Source organism: Musca autumnalis, unplaced genomic scaffold (genome assembly GCF_047663935.1).
Source record: "Musca autumnalis isolate F117 unplaced genomic scaffold, ASM4766393v1 scaffold_5, whole genome shotgun sequence".
Classification (NCBI taxonomy): domain Eukaryota; kingdom Metazoa; phylum Arthropoda; class Insecta; order Diptera; family Muscidae; genus Musca; species Musca autumnalis.
Window position 1 is genome coordinate 115,634,688 of NW_027412088.1, and position 18,772 is coordinate 115,653,459.

Sequence of the window (18,772 nt, forward strand, 5' to 3'; positions counted from 1 at the left end):
AATTCACTAAAAACTAGAAAATAATTATTCGCTTAACCTCAATAAGTATATTCCCCATTTTTAATTTAAATACAATCGTTTTATTTGAGAGATTCCATCATGAAGAATATACTTATTGAGGCTAAGCCAAAAATTATTATCTAGTTTCTGCGCATATATAAATAAAACACTGTAACTTAATTTTTTAATTTTTAACTTTTTAGTAAATATCTTTTTATCACTGAGAACACCGTAACCAAGTTTCAGCCGATTTAGGCCACAAATGTAAACCAGCTACGGGCAGCGTCACGCATTCGTACACACATCCTATGCTCGTGACCATAGGGAAGACAAACAGAAAGAAGCACAAGTTCGGTTGAGGCATTTGTTGTTGTTTAACACAATACAAGCACAATTTGTATACCCTACACCACTATGTGGGGAGGGTATTATAAGTTGGTTTTGCCCAAAAAGTTTGTAACGCATCGAAATAATGGTCGTAGCTGATCGACGAGCTGAGTCGATCTGGCTATGTGTGTCCGTCCGTCAGTCCGTCCGTCTGTCCGTCTGTCCATCTAAACCTTGTAATCACGCTACAGGTCGCAATTTTGATCGGATCGTGAGGAAATTTTGCATGTTGATGGGGGTCCCGGAGGGGAAGAAGCCTATTGATTTTGGTGATGGTCGGATAATATTTAGGGGTCGGAAAGTGCAAAAAACTTAGGTGGATAAAAAGACAACGTTTTTTTCCAAAGCGAATATCTCAGCTTCTATATGGGGTATACCAGAAACAAAACCTGACAATTAAAGTAGAAAATATCACCTTTCTAATGATGTAAAGTAGGTGCTCGTAGGTGATAAAACAACGAAAATATCACAATAGTAGCAAATAAAACGCCAATTTTAATTTTTGCGATTTTAATTATATTGACGAATATGACAGCTTTAGTTGTAAACTTTTCAAAAGCAAAGACTGACTATGAAAGTAGAAGATCCCGTCTTTACAATGATGCAAACTAGGTCGGCGTAGGTAACCAAATGACGGAGATATCGCAATAGTCGGTAATACATCCCATTTTTCTATTTTTTGGAAATCACGCTACAGGTCGCAATTTTGATCGGATCGTCACGAAAATTTGAGAGCTAATGGGGGTCTCACAGAGGAAGAAGCCTTTTGATGATGGTCCGATAATATTTAGGGGTCGGAATGGGCAAAGACATCTTTGGAGAAAAGTCAACATTTTATTTCAAAGCCAATACCTCTGTTTCTTTAAGAGGTATATGAAAAGCAAAACTAGGCAAGGAAAGTAGAAAATATCACCTTTACAACGATATAAAGTAGGTTGTCGTGGGTGGTCAAATAGCAGGGATATGGCAATAGTCGATAATGCATCCCATTTTCCGATTTTTTGTAATCACGCTACAGGTCGCAATTTTGATCGGATCGTCACGAAATTTTGGGGGATAATGGGGGTCCCAAAGAGAAAGAAGCCTATTGATTTTGATGATGGTCGGATAATATTCAGGGGTGGGAATGGGCAAACACTTATTTGGAGAAAGGTCAACGTTTTATTTCAAAGCCAAAATCTCTGTTTCTTTAAGAGGTATATCTAAAGCAAAACCTGGCAAGGAAAGTAGAAAATATCACCTTTACAACGATGTAAAGTAGGTTGTCGTAGGTGGTCAAATAGCAGGGATATGGAATAGTCGATAATGCATCCCATTTTCCGATTTTTTTGTAATCACGCTACAGGTCGCAATTTTGATCGGATCGTCACGAAATTTTGGGGGTTAGTGGGGGTCCCACAGAAGAAGAAGGCTACTGATTTTAATGATGGTCGGATACTATTCAAGGGTCGGAATGGGCAAAAACTTATTTGGAGAAAAGGTCTACGTTTTATTTCAAAGCCAATATCTCTGTTTCTTTAAGAGGTATATCAAAAGCAAAACCTACCCCTAAAACTAGGCAAAGAAAGTAGAAAATATCACCTTTACAACGATGTAAAGTAGGTTGTCGTAGCTGCTCAAACAACAGAGATATCACAATAGTCGGTAATGCATCCCATTTTCTGATTTGTTTGGAATCATGCTACAGGTCGCAATTTTGATCGGATCGTCACGAATTTTTTTGGAGTGGATGCGGGCCCACAGAGGAAGAAGCCTATTTAGTTTGGTGATGGTCGGATAATATTCAGGAGTCGGAATAAGCGAAAAGCTTATGTGGAGGAAAGTCAACGTTTTTTTTTTATGCGAATATCTCCGCTTCTGGTTGGAGTATTCCAAAAGGAATACCCGTCAATGGAAGAAGAAAAGATTTCGTTTATATTGATGAAAAGTATGTTGGCGTAAGTGAGCAAACCGAGATATTGCAAAATTCAGTAATAAAACCAATTTTTCCATTTTTTGTAATCGCTACAAGTTGGAATTTTGATCGGAAAGTGACAAAATTTTGGGGGTAGATGGGGGCCCCACAGAGGAAGAAGCCTATTGTTTTTGGTGATAGTCGGATAATATTTAGGGGTCGGAATGGGGAAAAACTCATTTGGAGACAAATTCAAAGTTTTATTCTTTGTCAATATATCGGCTTCTAGTAGTGGCATTCTAACGGCAAAACCTGTCAATGGAAGAAGAAAATATTAACTTTACATTGGTGTAAAGCAGGTTGGCGAAGGTGGTCAAACAAGGAAGATACCACAATAGTCGGTAATGCATCCAATTCTTCCATTTTTTGCAATCAAGCTACAGGTCGTAATTTTGATCGGATGGTCACGAAATTTTGGTTGCTTATGGGGGTCCCAGAGAGAAAGAGGCATATTATTTTTGGTGGTAGTCGGATTTGTTCCCTAAAAGAAATGTTTACCAGTGAAATGCTTACGCACATGGGTGGTGGTGTAGGGTATCACATGGTCGGCCCCATCCCGACTATAGCCTTTGCTCACTTGTTAGTATTTACTTGTGTAGGTGCTCGATACTGATATAGACCATTGGGAACCCCAAATGCTCAATAACAGCCAACTCGGGCTAAAATTTAAGATAAAACCTAAAATACCTAAAATCGGGTGGTACCGCTATATGGGGGCTATAGGAAAAAATGGATCTATATTGGTCTTGGTTTCTTTTTTATGTATTGTTATCCAAATCTGAAAACTGTGCAAAGTTTTAGTTAGATTGGCCAACTGCAACTGTGTGGAAAATGAGTTACTAGATTTGAACTAAACGGACACCAAAGCAAGTTAAATAAAACACTGTAAAAACAAAAAATCTTCTTCATTCAGCTCAACTTCAACAAAAAAATTAATATTAAGTGATCTTCGCCCTATAAGGCAAAACTTCAATAAATAAAAAGCCAAGTTGAGCCAGACTTGGATTTGAATCCACGCCGTGTTAGCATTCAAAGCCAACCTGATAACTTCCAAAGGCTGTGCTAAAAAGCGTTTGTCGTGGATGCCATGCAGATTGAATGGAAAAAAGCTCTTTCCCGAAAAAAAACAAATTGTATTGTTCGATGGCAAAACTTAGAACCGTTTTCTGTATGTCGAAACGAAAATGTGTGCGAATGAAACACACCTAAATTTTAGTTTTCGAAATATTATTACCTTTGCTTCAGAACAAAAACAAATTTGAAAACACACATACGATTTTGGCAGTGTTTCATTCGCACATATTTCCTTTCGACATACAGAAACAGGCTGTTAGTCCCTTAATTACAATAACTAACTTCGGTAAAAGTATAAGTTTTGAAGCATTGCCAGAGAAGCCACTCCCCGATATATCTGATGAGCTACGTAACTAACAGCGAAACCGGTCACATAATTCGGTATTTGTGTGGGTTTGAATCGTCGGCTTCCGTTTTCACTTGCAAAAAATATTTGATCATTCAGCTCAACTCCAACGAAAAAAATAATAAGAACGAAATTTCGCTGCCCAATATTTAATGAACGAATTACTGCTAGTAATAAGACCGAAAATTGACATGCTCTCTCTTCTTCAAAATGCCATTTAGTCCACCACCTTCCGAATATGTTAGTTGTTCTTCTTTTTAAAGAATAGGAAAGCGTCTCTTCCATTTTCCGCAACAAGTAATAGTATAATGTGTATTTCGTGTACAAACCTGTGATTGTTTAGATGTTGGATTGTCTAAGGGTATTTTTATATATTATGACGCACTGCATCCATTATAGCATGTCATCTTCCAGTATAAGTTGGTATTCTCATCATTCCAACTCAAACGTGGATTATATATTTTACTACTGTAAAATATTGTACTACCATGGGTACACCCAAGCCATCGAGATGCGACATCTGGGAAGCACAAGTTAGCGTCATATAAAGCTTGAACATTCTAAGAAAAATATAATTTCATATTATTGAAGATTTCCGCATGTTAAAATACAAAAACTTAACGCAAACTACTTAGTTGAGGAATCTGTCAGATCTGACAAATTTTGAATGTTTCTAAGTAAAATTTCTAAAAATGGAGGGTTGGCGCTTTTTGTTTGGGATGACGACTTCTATTTTGTTTTTCAAAATAGTCAGGCTTAATCCCATAGTCGTTGTTTTAATATTTTATTAAAACAACTTTAATTTATTAGTGGGAAAAATTGGCGGTGTTTACCAAGGGGTAAGGCAGGGAATACTATAGTTTCAGATCTCGCCACAGATCCTCATCAGTTCCCTTGTTTCTTGTTTTTCAGCAAGAACTGATGAAGATCTGTGGCGAGATTTGAAACTATAGTATTCCCTGCCTTACCCCTTGGTAGGTTAGGTTAGGTTGATAAGAGGGGTGATCCTAGATCACCACATGTCCATGTGGACATACACTTAAGCCATAAGTAGTAGAGTGGGGCGATTTGAACACCATCACGGGCGCCTGGAGTTTCTGATTCTTGGGATTATACTGAGCAAAAAAGTCAACCAGACCATATGTCTACGGTGAAAATCGAGCCCCCGGATTTTGACTTGAAGTTTTTTTTCAAGGATTTTTGGATATTTTGGCATATAACAACCAAACCACTGAGATTTTCGATCCAACACAAAGACAACAATTGTAGCCAAGACAATAATAAAGAACTCTCTAGTACATCGCAAAAGCATTGGAACGCTCCTTCAGGTAGTTATGGCCTCGAAAATGTGCACATTTTTCGGAAAATATCGATAAACGACACTGTGCTACAAAATGGAACTCAAAGTCAGTGGGTGGAAAATTTCTTTTGGAGTTGAAAGCCCTTGTTGAGTGTACTGAGAACCCAAAAGGAAATTTTCACCATAGGTCAAGTTTCCGAGATATTGCGTGATTAATGGTTTAATTTTGGCCCCTTAATTTGTGATCAAATAGCTTTATATCTCTCTAAAGCGTTATTGTAGCTTCATTTTGACATTACATGTCTTCAGTCAAATCGAATGGTGAATCTTTTTGTAGAATATTTCATCCCTCTAACTCAATTCCTTTCATGTCCTTTTCGTCCTTTATTTTTTGAACCGTAGTAAAAGTACCACAATACGAGATTTTACAGCATCCAAATATTCTACAAAAATGTTGTTCAGAAGATTTTAGGTACGGTTCTCATTGATGACCAATCGATATTTCCCCGTTTTCATGGTCCTTTTTGACATTTTACCGGTTTTTGTTCAGAAAACTATGTTTTGTTTTTATGTATATTCGTTATTGGTCTGTGGTGCTTCTGAAATACTTACCATAAATAGCTCTTGTAATGACGAACACGTTAATAACAAATTTTATTGGAGGACAGATCCGGTTATCTAAATTTTTGAACCGGATATTCTGATATTAAAACCGATTTTGGAACCGGTTATAAGTAACCGATTAACCGAATATGTATATCATTAAAAAGCTAATAAAATGGTCAACCAAATGACAGCAAGTAGCTGATTACAACTTTGTTGGTTCCGATGCTAGAACAAAAAAACCGCGTTCTTAAACCGATTTTGATGTAAAATATCACTGGGTTCTTTTTGGCGATGAAAGTCGATAAAGATAATATTATAAATCTGGAAAGGCAGTTATGTCATAAGTCAAACTTCTGAGTTATGGCGAGATGAATTTGTGTTATGTTGTTTTTTTTATCATGCAGTTAAAGTTCATCAAGAATGAGTTAATTTCGCCATAACTCAGAAGTTTGAACCACGTCAATAACTGTCCTTATCATTTTCATTTTTCCATAGCGCAAAATTAGAAAATGTTCTATTTCTTATTTTTCCTACATTTTATCCAAAACTATAACGTTTTTGTTTTGTTCAATATTTTGAAAAGCTTCGTAACCGACAAATTTGTAATCAGCTACTTGCTGTCATTTGATTGACAATTTTAATAGCTTTCTAATGATATACATATTCGGTTAATCGGTTACTTAAAACCGGTTCCAACATCGGTTTTAATATCAGAATATCCGGTTCAAAAATTTAGATAACCGGATCTGTCCTCCAATAAAATTTGTTATTAACGTGTTCGTCATTACAAGAGCTATTTATGGTAAGTATTTCAGAAGCACCACAGACCAATAACGAATATACATAAAAACAAAACATAGTTTTCTGAACAAAAACCGGTAAAATGTCAAAAAGGACCATGAAAACGGAGAAATATCGATTGGTCATCAATGAGAACCGTATCTAAAATCTTCTGAACAACATTTTTGTAGAATATTTGGATGCTGTAAAATCTCGTATTGTGGTACTTTTACTACGGTTCAAAAAATAAAGGACGAAAAGGACATGAAAGGAATTGAGTTAGAGGGATGAAATATTCTACAAAAAGATTCACCATTCGATTTGACTGAAGACATGTAATGTCAAAATGAAGCTACAATAACGCTTTAGAAAGATATAAAGCTATTTGATCACAAATTAAGGGGCCAAAATTAAACCATTAATCACGCAATATCTCGGAAACTTGACCTATGGTGAAAAATTCGTTTTGGGTTCTCAGCACACTCACCAAGGGCTTTCATCTCCAAAAGAAATTTTCCACCCACTGACTTTGAGTTCCATTTTGTAGCACAGTGTCGTTTATCGATATTTTCCGAAAAATGTGCACCTTCTCGAGGCCATAACTACCTGAAGGAGCGTTCCAATGATTTTGCGATGTACTAGAGAGTTCTTTATTATTGTCTTGACTACAATTGTTGTCTTTGTGTTGGATCGAAAATCTCAGTGGTTTGGTTGTTATATGCCAAAATATCCAAAAATCCTAGAAAAAAAACTTCAAGTCAAAATCCGGGGGCTCGATTTTCACCGTAGACATATGGTCTAGTTGACTTTTTTGCTCAGTACAATCCCAAAAATCAGAATCTCCAGGCGCCCGATAACACTTTTTTCCTTCCATACAAATCGCCCCGGCCTAATAAGTAGGCCTGTTGTGCGCTCTAATTTTGGGTTATGGAGGATTATCTTTTTTTGACTTAGTCTAGGATCTCTGTCCTATTTACATAGTCTCTGATCTTTTTTAACTCGATTGTCCTAATTTGGTCGAGTCCTGGTATAATGTCATTCCCTAGTAACTGGGTTCTCAGATTTGTGAAGGCTTGACAATGGCAGAGGTAATGTTCCAACGTTTCGTCGTCCTCTCCGCATGCTCTGCATTCACTGTTTTCTGCACAACCTATTTTGTGCAGGTGCGCTTATAGACCTAGGTGACCTGTAAGGATTCCTGTCAGTCTACTAATATCTTTTTTACTTAGTAAAAGTAATTCTTTTGTTTTGTCCTCGTCTGGGTTTCCCCATAGGATTTTTGTGTTTTTTCCCTTCTCTTCACTACTCCAGAGGGATACATGTGCATTTTTTGCCCATGTCTTTAGTTCTAGTCGCGTAGCTTTAAACGGCTTAGCGTTTTCTAGACTTACCGTGGGTTGCTCCTTGGCTTGTTTTGCCAAGGAGTTTGCTATTTCATTACCCCTAATCCCGGTATGCCCTGGTACCCATATAATGTTTACCTTATCATGTTGGGAGTAATTATTTATAGATTTAATATATTCCAAGACAGTTCTAGAATTCACTGTCTTGGTTGATATAGCTCTAATGGCTGCTTTGCTATCCGTAAGGATATTTACAGTGGTAGGCCTTGTGTGAGTATCAAACCAAAGCAGACACTCTGTTATCGCCCGGAGTTCCGCCTGCAGGATCGTGTTATGATCCGGCAGACGGAGGGAGATTTCCGTTTCCGGTTCCATTATATAAAGACCCAGTCCGGTTCTCCCCCTAGCACAGCCCCATCCGTAAACCCACAGCTTCCAGCGGGAATCTGTGCTAGAGCTCCCCCGATCCACATGTCTCTGTCAGGTATTGACACTTCACACAAGGCTACTTCACTAGTTTCAGGTATACGGTCCGATACTACCTGATTTATAGATTCACCCGTTGTGACCTTTAATATGTTTTGGTGGTATGTTTGGTGGCTCTTTTCGATCCACTCGCTCATCGACTTTAGCCTTACAGCTGCGATGGCTGCCTCATACCTTACCTGAATATCTATTGGGTGTACAAACAAAATTGTTTCTAGAGCCCTAGTCGGTGTGGTCCTCATTTCTCCGCTAATGCTTAGGCAGCATGTTCTTTGGACCTTTTGCAATATTTCCACATTGCATTTTTTGTCCATGGCTGTCCACCATACCACAGACGCGTACGTTAGAATTGGTCTAATTACGCTTCTGTATAGCCAGTGTATCATCCTAGGATTGAACCCCCATTTTGAGCCTATCACCCTTCTGCAGGTTGACCAACATATTTGGGCCTTGTTAGCCCTTTCTTGTATATGGTCTTTCCATTTAAGTTTCCTATCCAGAATTACTCCTAGATATTTAACTGTACAGGAGATATTTATTGTCTTATCTAGAAAAACTGGTTCCTCGTAGTGTCCCATTTTCGTTTTTCTAGTGAATAGACATAATTCTGTTTTTCCGGGTTGACGTTCAGACCTCTCGGCCTGGCCCAGTTAAAAGCAATTTTTAGCGCCGTTTCTGCTCTTCGACAGAGTTGATTCAGATTCTTTCCCCTCAGAAGTATTATAACGTCGTCAGCGTAGCAGACTGGGTCAAATCCTTCTTCGGTTAGGGTTCTCAAGAGACAGTTTATGGTGGTAACCAGGACGTACGCAGGGGGGGGGGGGCACATGGGGCCCAACAAGTTAACAAGTTTTGTAAGAAAATATTTGAAAAATTTTTGTTTGTATGCTGTTTTTGAGAGAAACTTCCAATGAAATCTGAATTACTTCTTCATGTCATATCATTCCACTATCAAATGCGAATTCCATAATGAATATACCCCAACTTTATGTCATATTCGAACTATATATGGTAATATTCAAAAATGTTTTACAACCGTTGAAGTTGAGGTTCACCATTTAATAAGTCGCGAACTGTCAATATATTTTATATAATATGAATATAATTATATTAATTGAAGTGTTTTAGCCGGGTTCTCATAATATAGACCATAATAAATAAATTACGTGGAAGCTGTGTTGGTGGTAATATAAAAAAATGGGTAAAAATGTGCTGAAGTTAGCAATTTTATTTTGTGTTTTTTCTTGATTTTTGGTCAAACCGGGGAAAATTCAGACCTGAGCTCAAAGAAAGAATTGAAGAATACCCCTTGGGCAACATGTTTCTAATGCATGACTTCTCGATATATATAGTGCATCCCCCTTAAATCGATGCTGACATTTTGAAGTTTTGAAATCGGGGTTTTTTGAATTTTTCTTATAATTAGTGGGCGCAACCAGATAATTACCTAAGCTATTTATTGGATTGTAGAACTCGTGATTTCACGTCGTTTGATGTATATCTCATGAGTGTGCTCCGTACAGCTCCCTAGTAATAGGAGTCCAAAGTCGAATTTTTGGTGCGTAAATTTTCTTAAAAACCTATTTTTTTGGCATCAAAATTTACAACTGTGACTTAGGTACCCTTGAACCCCGCGTGATTTTAGTTTTTTTCCGCGCCGGATTTAATGAGCCCTACCGCGATCGAATCCATCCACTAAAACCGCTGATATAGATACCCTGAAAATAGGAAAATAAGCAAAATTTTAGTTTGACTAATCCGCATACTAAACCGCGATTTGCCTTAAAATTTTTTACATAAATGGAATCCTTTATACGCGATTATAATATTTGTCAAAAAAGTGTGTCATAAATTACAGAGATTCGGGAGTAGTATTCGTATTTAACCAAAAATAGATTTAGGTAGCACATCCGCGGTTCTTGACGAATCTGTATAAAATTTGTCTTATTGACGTATTTTTAACAGGGGGTCACTGAAATCGGATGCGCCTTATAATCATATGAACATCGCGTTATTTTTACCCACATGAAGCATTTTGGTGTAGTAAGATGCAACTGATGGCACACTTTGGTCGCTGAATGAAACATGGAAAAATGCAAACATATTGACAGAGATGCACTCGCTCTATGCGAAAAGCACATGCGCCTCAACTGATTTGAACTATTTCGCGCGTTATACGGTTTTTAACTTTTATGTTTTTTCTTTGATTGTAATATCAATATCACTCTTTATTTCCTAATTCTATTGCTTATCACACTAAGCAAATATACGTTCACGATGATAAACTATTTTCCTTGAAGAGGTTTTAGCAAAATAATTCAGGTTATGTTTGGAAATTGTAGAATAAATAGTAAATAAATAGTAGAATAACTCCCAAAAAATGTTCTCAAATTTTTCGTATTAAACCAAAAAATATATTCTTGAAATAATGTTCCAACAATAAACTTTTGTCTTTTGTTGTAGCTGCAATATGCAATTTAAAATCCTATCTATAAAATTTTGGTCTCAAATTTTTCTGGACATTGTCTAGATTCTGTACGTATTTTTAATTAATTTTTTAGAGACTTTTATGGACCCTGAGTTAGAATAAATAAAATTTACTCCAAGATTCCTTCACTATTTTTTGATTTTCCGCGAAAATAAAAATAAATTTAGCAAATATTTAGGCGTCTACGGATAGATATTAAATGTTGTTACCGATTTATATATACATTTTGGTATTACAACACAAAGGGAATTTTTAAATATTTTTTCTTTATAAGGGAATAAAACCCCCCATAACTTTTGGGCGCAGCATCCAATTTTGTGAACGCGAGCAGATTTGAAACCACGATTTTTTTCTTAACCCATGTACCAAAAATTGTGAATGTGCTTGTAAAAAAATTTTTTAATTTTTTTTCGATGGAATTGTAAAGGAAATTTGAAATTTACCATATAGCTCTCGAAGCTTAAAACTCATTCTGTACCAACAAAAATAACGAGTTGAGTATTGTGGGAATGGAAGTATATGAAAAAATGTCTATTGGATTAAATGTATGAAGAGTCGGTCCTTCGTGGACTACATCATGAAAGCCATTTAGAAATTTGTTTTACTGGCATCGCCAAAATTTTGTTATCCTATTTTAGACAGATTAGCTGCTAAACAGTATGTGAAAATAATGAAGACAAATGAATTTTTGTGCGTCACTTTATTTTTTTGCTTATCATCACCGAAGTATAATTGTAGCCTCAGATTTTAAGGTTACGAGATTATATACACTAGGATACGAAACAAATAGGTCTCATCAAAATAATGATTTTAGACTCCACACATGTTTGCACGATATTCGTTTCAGACAAGATGGAAGTACTTACCACCGTCTGTCCGTCTGTATCTCTGTTTGTCTGGCAGGTTGGAACTCATGATAACTCTCGAACGGATCAACCGATTTGGTCCAAGATATGGATCTCGTAATGTTTTGTCCAAATTAAATTTAAGTTATATCGGTACCTCTGCCATAAAAGTTAAAAAATGTTAACTAAAATGGTCGAAGGGACTAACCGATTCAGTCTAAAATCGAACCTAGTATGGACTACCTAGGTCCACTCGAAAATTTACTTCCATAAGTACATCAAGTTCCAAGAAAATTTTTTTGGACAACATCTAAGTTCCCTCATACAAGTCTAACATAACTGCAGTTTAAAGACTGTTCGAGGATCCTTGGACATTTTGTAGTTTTGTTTACAGCGATATCCTATTTTTCGTGGACAAGTTCATGCTTCCTGGCAAAAATGTAAATACTACGGTGACCATCTAAAATAGCTTATGGACGCGGTAACTATCAAGAGGAGTGTCTCTCAAAATAAGATCCGTTTCCAAAATTAATTATCTTATTATGTGGGGTTCAATAAGGATCGATTGTTTTTTGTCAAAACTATATAGAACTAAGTCCATCAAAGTATTTGTCATCGAGTCCAAAAACTTCTAATCGTACAATTAAGAAGAACAAAAATTATAACTCTTCTTTTGTAACATTATATTAAAAGTAAAAATAATCCTGGAATCAGACTCTATCTCCACAGGTAAATAACATTGTGCAAAATACAAAAGCCCTAGTTGCGTTTTGTTGTGTCAGATCCAGATCGGATTATCCAACCTTGTTAAATATTGACTTTTTAAGCAACTCGGGTCTATATCTCTGAAACCAATGAAAATCTTCTTCTGACCTCTGAAGCAAATTTGTAGATAAGGGCCAGACCAAATTGTTTCAGGAAAGACATAAATACATTTTGAAAATCCTCTAAAATAGAACAAATTTGAATCAAAATGTGAATATAAAGCATACAGAACTGTCGTAATTCATTGTTATTACACGTTTACGGTGAAAAGAATAATTTTATGGTAGCAAATGTAGATGTTTCAAATTTCATGAGTAGACCCTATTACATTTTGAAAAATAACCGCCTGTTCATGTATGTCGCACGGAAACCTGTACGAAAGGAAAGCAGTCACTCACTTCCGTCTAAAAATGCGTTCATGTATTTCGCAAACTATCGTGCCACTGTCGTTACGTATCCTATGCGAAATACTACTAATTTGAATGTACATTTGTACAACTATGTTCCATAAATGAGAGCCGAATGAGAAATGAAAAAAAATCCACATATACATACAAACATTGGAATATGTGTGATTTATTTTGTTTGAAAAACAAAATGTGTCGATATTTTGAATTATTTTATTTTATTTTCTTCAAAATAATGAATGAAACAGCCATTAAAACGTGTCTATAAAATTTTTATTTTGTTTCAAGAATGTGTTGCATAAATTTGTTTTAAGATTTTCGGTGTTATTCGCGAGTTTACGTTCTACCCGGCACACACTGGTCGAAACCAGTGATCTAGCGGCGCGAAAGTCAAAAACTCGAACTATAAAATTGCGAAATATTTTCCATTGTATCGATTACAGACACTTGGCAGACAAGATTTTGTTTTTTTCATTTTTGTTGTTGTAAATATTCACTCAGTTATTCACTATCAAATACAAGAGCTTTTGTTGCATCAGATTTTAAAAAATTGTTGCAAAAAATTAACTTCATATTTGTTTAAATGTTAAATAAATTCGTAATGAAACTGGACAAGATTTATTTTTAATTAAAAGCAGAGGGTGTGATTTAAATTATAAAAATTAGTTTGGGGTCTGGAGGTACTTAGTTATATAGCAATAAATTTTCAAAAAATTCAATTTTTTAGTGTTTTTATGGGTTTAAGGCGCTTGTTCCATAGAGTGCATCTTGTAAACTTGGCCGAACTTAGGTTCGGTTATTTTTTGGGGAATGAAATTGGACTCTCTGGATATGGAATAACTACATTAGGGCTGCAAATATTTGCAAATCTTTTGATGACTGCACATTTAAAATAAGGGGTTTTTGCATGAAATTCATACAAATTTAGCTGTGCATTTGTATGGGAGCTAAATCAAAATAGGAACATATCTTGAGAAATATTTGCAAGGAGGAGTTCTACTCCCGGAGACACTTTAATACTATATTATAGCTAAATATGTTATTAAATATGGGATATCATGTAAAGATTCAACGAATCGGGGTACCATAAAAGGGGCTACATCGAAACATAAATCTGGGTTGAAAATGTTTTGTAAGAAGATTTTATACGCAGTGAGAACACGGAATGCAAAATTACAGCCAAGTTGGTTTAAAAATGTGGTCATGATATTCAAAACACCTTAAATTGGGGGGTACGGTTATATGGGGGCTATATCAGAACGTACACCTATGTCCATAATTTTTGGTGAAAATATTTTGTGACCACTAAGAACCCTAAGTACCAAATTACAGGTAATTTGCTACGAAATTGTGGCTTAAATCCTCAAAATACCGAAAATCTTAAGGTACCGTTATATGGGGGCTTTACCAAAACATCAGCCGATATTGTTCATATTTGGCCCATTATTACCCACAGGTACAAGCTGAGTTTGTGCCAAATTTCAGTGACGTATCTCAATTCGTTTGTAAGTTATTAATTTTGCGCCGCTTGATCAGTGCTTTCGACCACCGTGCGGCAGCTACAAAGCAAGTGAGTGATTTTGACATTCTCTTTCTATAAGAGACAGTCCTTTCGGAATACATAAACCCAAATTTAATGGAAAAGTGTACGTTTATGTGATATTTCGTATGACTTGTCGGTCGCATAGATTTTCGTTTCGAAGGCGTTTACATGAACAGAAAATGATTTTTTCCACTTCCGAAGCGCAAAAAACCTTTCGGTCGACATACATGAACAGGCTGTAAATTTACAAAAAAAAAAAATAAGAATACAGCAGGTTGTCACTTCTACCTCGTATAAATATGCCTGGGCCAGACTAAAATATTTGGAGAAATAATGAACTGGAAAAAGTACATTTATTGCCTCAAATGTTATAATATATCTAAAAATTACATCATTTGTATACATTTCGCAGCATATCTCCAAAACTGTTACATTTTTCTTAATGTTTTCATTTGGAAACACATCAACGACAGACGATATTCTTAAAAATTAAGCTAAGATCATCGAAATAGTGAAAATCTTGCTATAGCAGAGATAACGGCAATTCTTTGTAAATATTTAAAATTGTATCCTAAATATTATGAATTCTTTCTATTGAATTTATATGCTATGTATCAATATTTCATATAAAATTCGAAAAATCTAATTTTTTGGCTCATTTTAAAGTACATGTAAAATAGAATATGTGTCAAAATCTCCAGTCCATCGTACAAAAATTTAACGAGATATGAGCTTTCGAAGGGAAACATTTATTGTGTTTTGTATGTAGCATAGAAACTAAAAACGTCTTTTCCTCGAAGAGTCGCTTTTGAAAGCGGTGTCCACTGTAGCTCGAAAACGGATGATCCGGTCTTTATATGTTTTTGTGGGACTATTATACACATAAAGCATGTGATTAACCGAGAGAGTCTTTAAAAAACTGCTGACGGAGTCCAACAAAAATATCAATTTTTTACAGTTTTTTATTTTTGTTAAAATCGAAATTTCGTAACGCTACGCAACATTTTTTAATTTCATGATTTTTGGTCATGTTGGAACATTGTTTTGAGTAAGAATGAAGTTAAACTTATCGGTCGATAAGATTTTGGTGTTGCATAACTTGCCTTGCCAGGTTTGGGTATAAAGACTACCCTTGCCTCCTGCCTGGCTATAGGAGTGTATGCAAGTTTTAAGCATGCATTGAAGATCCCGACCAGTTTGGACGCAATAAAGTCCACTTCCCTCTGTAGTAAAGCCGGGAAGATCTGATCTGGTCCAACTGCTTTATATGGTGAAAAGCTTAAAATGGCTTGTTGGACCATTAGGCTGTCGATCTTTGGTGCCTCTTCCGATGAGTTAATACATTCCGTCGATGCCTCAGTGTTAACCATGGTATTCTGCGGGAAGTGCGTTTTCATCAGAAGGCCTAGAGTTTCATCTGTTGTTTCAATCCTTTTTCCATTTCCATCGACCAATTGCTCGGTCTGTGTATGGGTTTTAGATAGAAACTTTTTAATCTTTGAAACGTCATTTACACTATCCACCTGTTCGCAGAAAAGCTTCCAGGAGTTTCGTTTGGCGTTTCTTGTTATTTTGTTGTATTCCTTTAATTTTGCCTGATAGTTGACCCAGAATACAGCTGCTTTTTTACGTTTGGCCCTATTATGATTTCCTCTCTCGAAGGGGACAACTTTCCTCGAAAGACTTTACTAGTGCCTCAGTTAACTTTAGGACATCTCTCTCTATGTCCTCCTTACTTAGGCATTCCTCATCTGGTTGCCCAAGTCTTTCTTTTACTCGTTTTCGGAACATTGTCCAATTTGTTTTGGATTTGTTTCGGAAGGTTATCGGGTTAGACGATGGCCTAGCTATTTTAAATCTAATATACTTATGGTCTGAGAAGGAGTGTTCCTCCAGGACCCTCCACTCGTGTACCTCGTTTATTAAATTTTCTGAACATATCGTTATATCTAGTACTTCCTCCCTAATTCTATTAACAAAGGTTGGCGTATTCCCGGTGTTTAGTGTAATCAGGTCGTTAGTATTTAAGTAATCCATAAGGCCTTGACCCCTTTTGTTAATGTTAGTACTACCCCACGAGATGTGGTGAGAGTTAGCATCGCTACCTACTAGTACTTCGTTACCTGTTTGCTTTATCCTTCTCACCAGTTGCTGCAGGTATAAAGATGCTAGGTATATGTTACCATTCCCCTGCTTCAATACTGTGACGTCCGACGATGACAACTCTTGAGAAAAAAGAAAGCATAAGTTTTTGTTTTTGTATTTGCGTAAAAAAGTTGATCATTTATATGGTTAAGTCCAGAAACCTTGTTTTTTATGGCCCAAGGTTCTTGGATTAAACCAATATGTATATTACCTTTAGTTATTTTGTCCATCAGGGCTAGTGTTGCCGTTTCGCTCCGATGGAGGTTGATCTGGATGACCTCAATCATTGGTCCTCCAGTAGGTTGGCTTCTTGGGAGTCGCTAATTTCGTCTGCTCCTCCCTCCTGTAAGTGCTTTGGTAGGTTGACCTCTTGGTTGTTTGTTTTGGCAATCTCCTCCTCACCAACGCTTGCCTTTCCAATTTTGAAGAAGACCGAGTTCGAGACGAAGAATGCCTTGCCCTTGGTTTAGACGAGCCCGGCTAGCGAGAGATCGTCGATACCCATCACAAGGAGAGTGCCGTCTTCCTTCTCCTCCCTGTGGAAGACCTCCCATCTTTCCACCTTTAGGGCCTCGTTTTGTACGCCAAAGACCTCGAGCATGCGCTCCGTCTCGAGCTTGCAGCCATACCCCTTGACGTACACCGATGCTTTGGTTAGATGAGGAATTTCGTCTTTCCTCACCAGTTTTAGTCTGCCACCTTCCCATGGAGTTGCTATACTGCTGACTACCTCCCCGAGAGCTGCAGAGTTTGCGTGTGAGTCCAGGTGGTACAATAGGAGGTCCCCCCTTGGCTCACAGCAGTTTATTTTTATTGAGACTCGTACTTGCAGGATTTGTTCCAATATTTTATCGTTGATCGATTTCTCGATCTCCGATAAGTACTCTTTGTGTAGCCTTCCAGATCCTTTACTAGTATCGATAACTGCGAAGCACAGCTCGTCCTTGTAGTATCTCTTGGCTACCTTGGCGTAAGTCGATGGCGGCTCCGTTCCGGTTTCAGCGTCCATCTTCCTCTTCTGGGTGGAGGTAGGCTTCTTTACTGAGTCCTTGGCCACCGCAGAAGATTCCGACGTCGCGCACACCTTCTTTTTGTCAGAACTCGCCTCTTCAGTATCATTTGAAGGATACTTTTGGCAGTCTCCTTGCCTTTTGTCCTGACGAGGTTTGTCCTGGGCAATTGAAGGTGGGAAGCTCTTTTTCTTCTTACTGGGTTTTGCCACGTTCTGCTCCTCAGGAGACCTTGTCCTCTTCGCCGCTTCCGAAGAAGTGGAGGGACTGACTGTGGTAACCTTTGAAGCAGCCAGCTGTTGTTTCTTCTTTAGTTTAGCCTGGTTCCTCTTATATTTCTTCCTTTGGGCCCCAGACCACTGCACTCTTTTCGTCGTGAGCTTAGCGATGCTCTCGCTCACTTCTTCTACCATCTTGTGGACTTCCTCTTTCAAGGGATTTTCCACAACGGTGGTGTTCGTTTTGCCGCAGCTATCGGATTCGGAATCAGGGTTGCTACTATCATCAGATAGTTGGGTCAAGTTAATCCTTCCCCTGTGCTGCCCTTTATCCTCCTCCGTTTTTACACTAGGTTGTGTGCTTGTAGCATTACCTTCGACCACAGATGCCAAGGCACCCACATCTATGGGAGATTGCTCACGATCGCATGATATCGACGGGGTGTGACTCGTAGGCAGATCACTGGTCCCCGCCGGCACTGGGTTTATTAGGCCCTGCACCGTAACTTTTTCTTCCTTTTTTCCTTCCATATTTGTTTTTTGTTTTAGGGGAACACCCCCATAGTCAGTTTTCTGTCCGCGGGAAACTCAAGGTTTCCAGAGGTGGATAATCCCACTCCTCTGCCCCAGACCCACCATGCAATAGGTATTGGACAGAATGGTACGACCATCCTCCTCCCCCTATCCGCCGGTGGGGACGCGCCCGGTAGGAGAACTAACAAACTCCCACGGGAGTTTGTTGTTTTAATAAAATATTAAAACAACGACTATGGGATTAAGCCTGACTATTTTGAAAAACAAAATAGAAGTCGTCATCCCAAACAAAAAACGACAACCCTCCTAATTGTGTGAACGGGCACCGTCGAAATGTTGTTTATTGCTGTAGTATGCAATACCAACAAATTAGTTATGTGTTTTTTCGTCGAAAATCGACGAACGCATAGCAGTGGGAAAGATTTGGTTTTGTTTGCAAGTGAAGTTGCTAGAGTTTAGGTAGTGCCAAAGAAATTTTCGATTAGAGTGTTTCTTTGCGCACGTATCTATTTGAGCTAACAATTGACACTTGGGTATACAA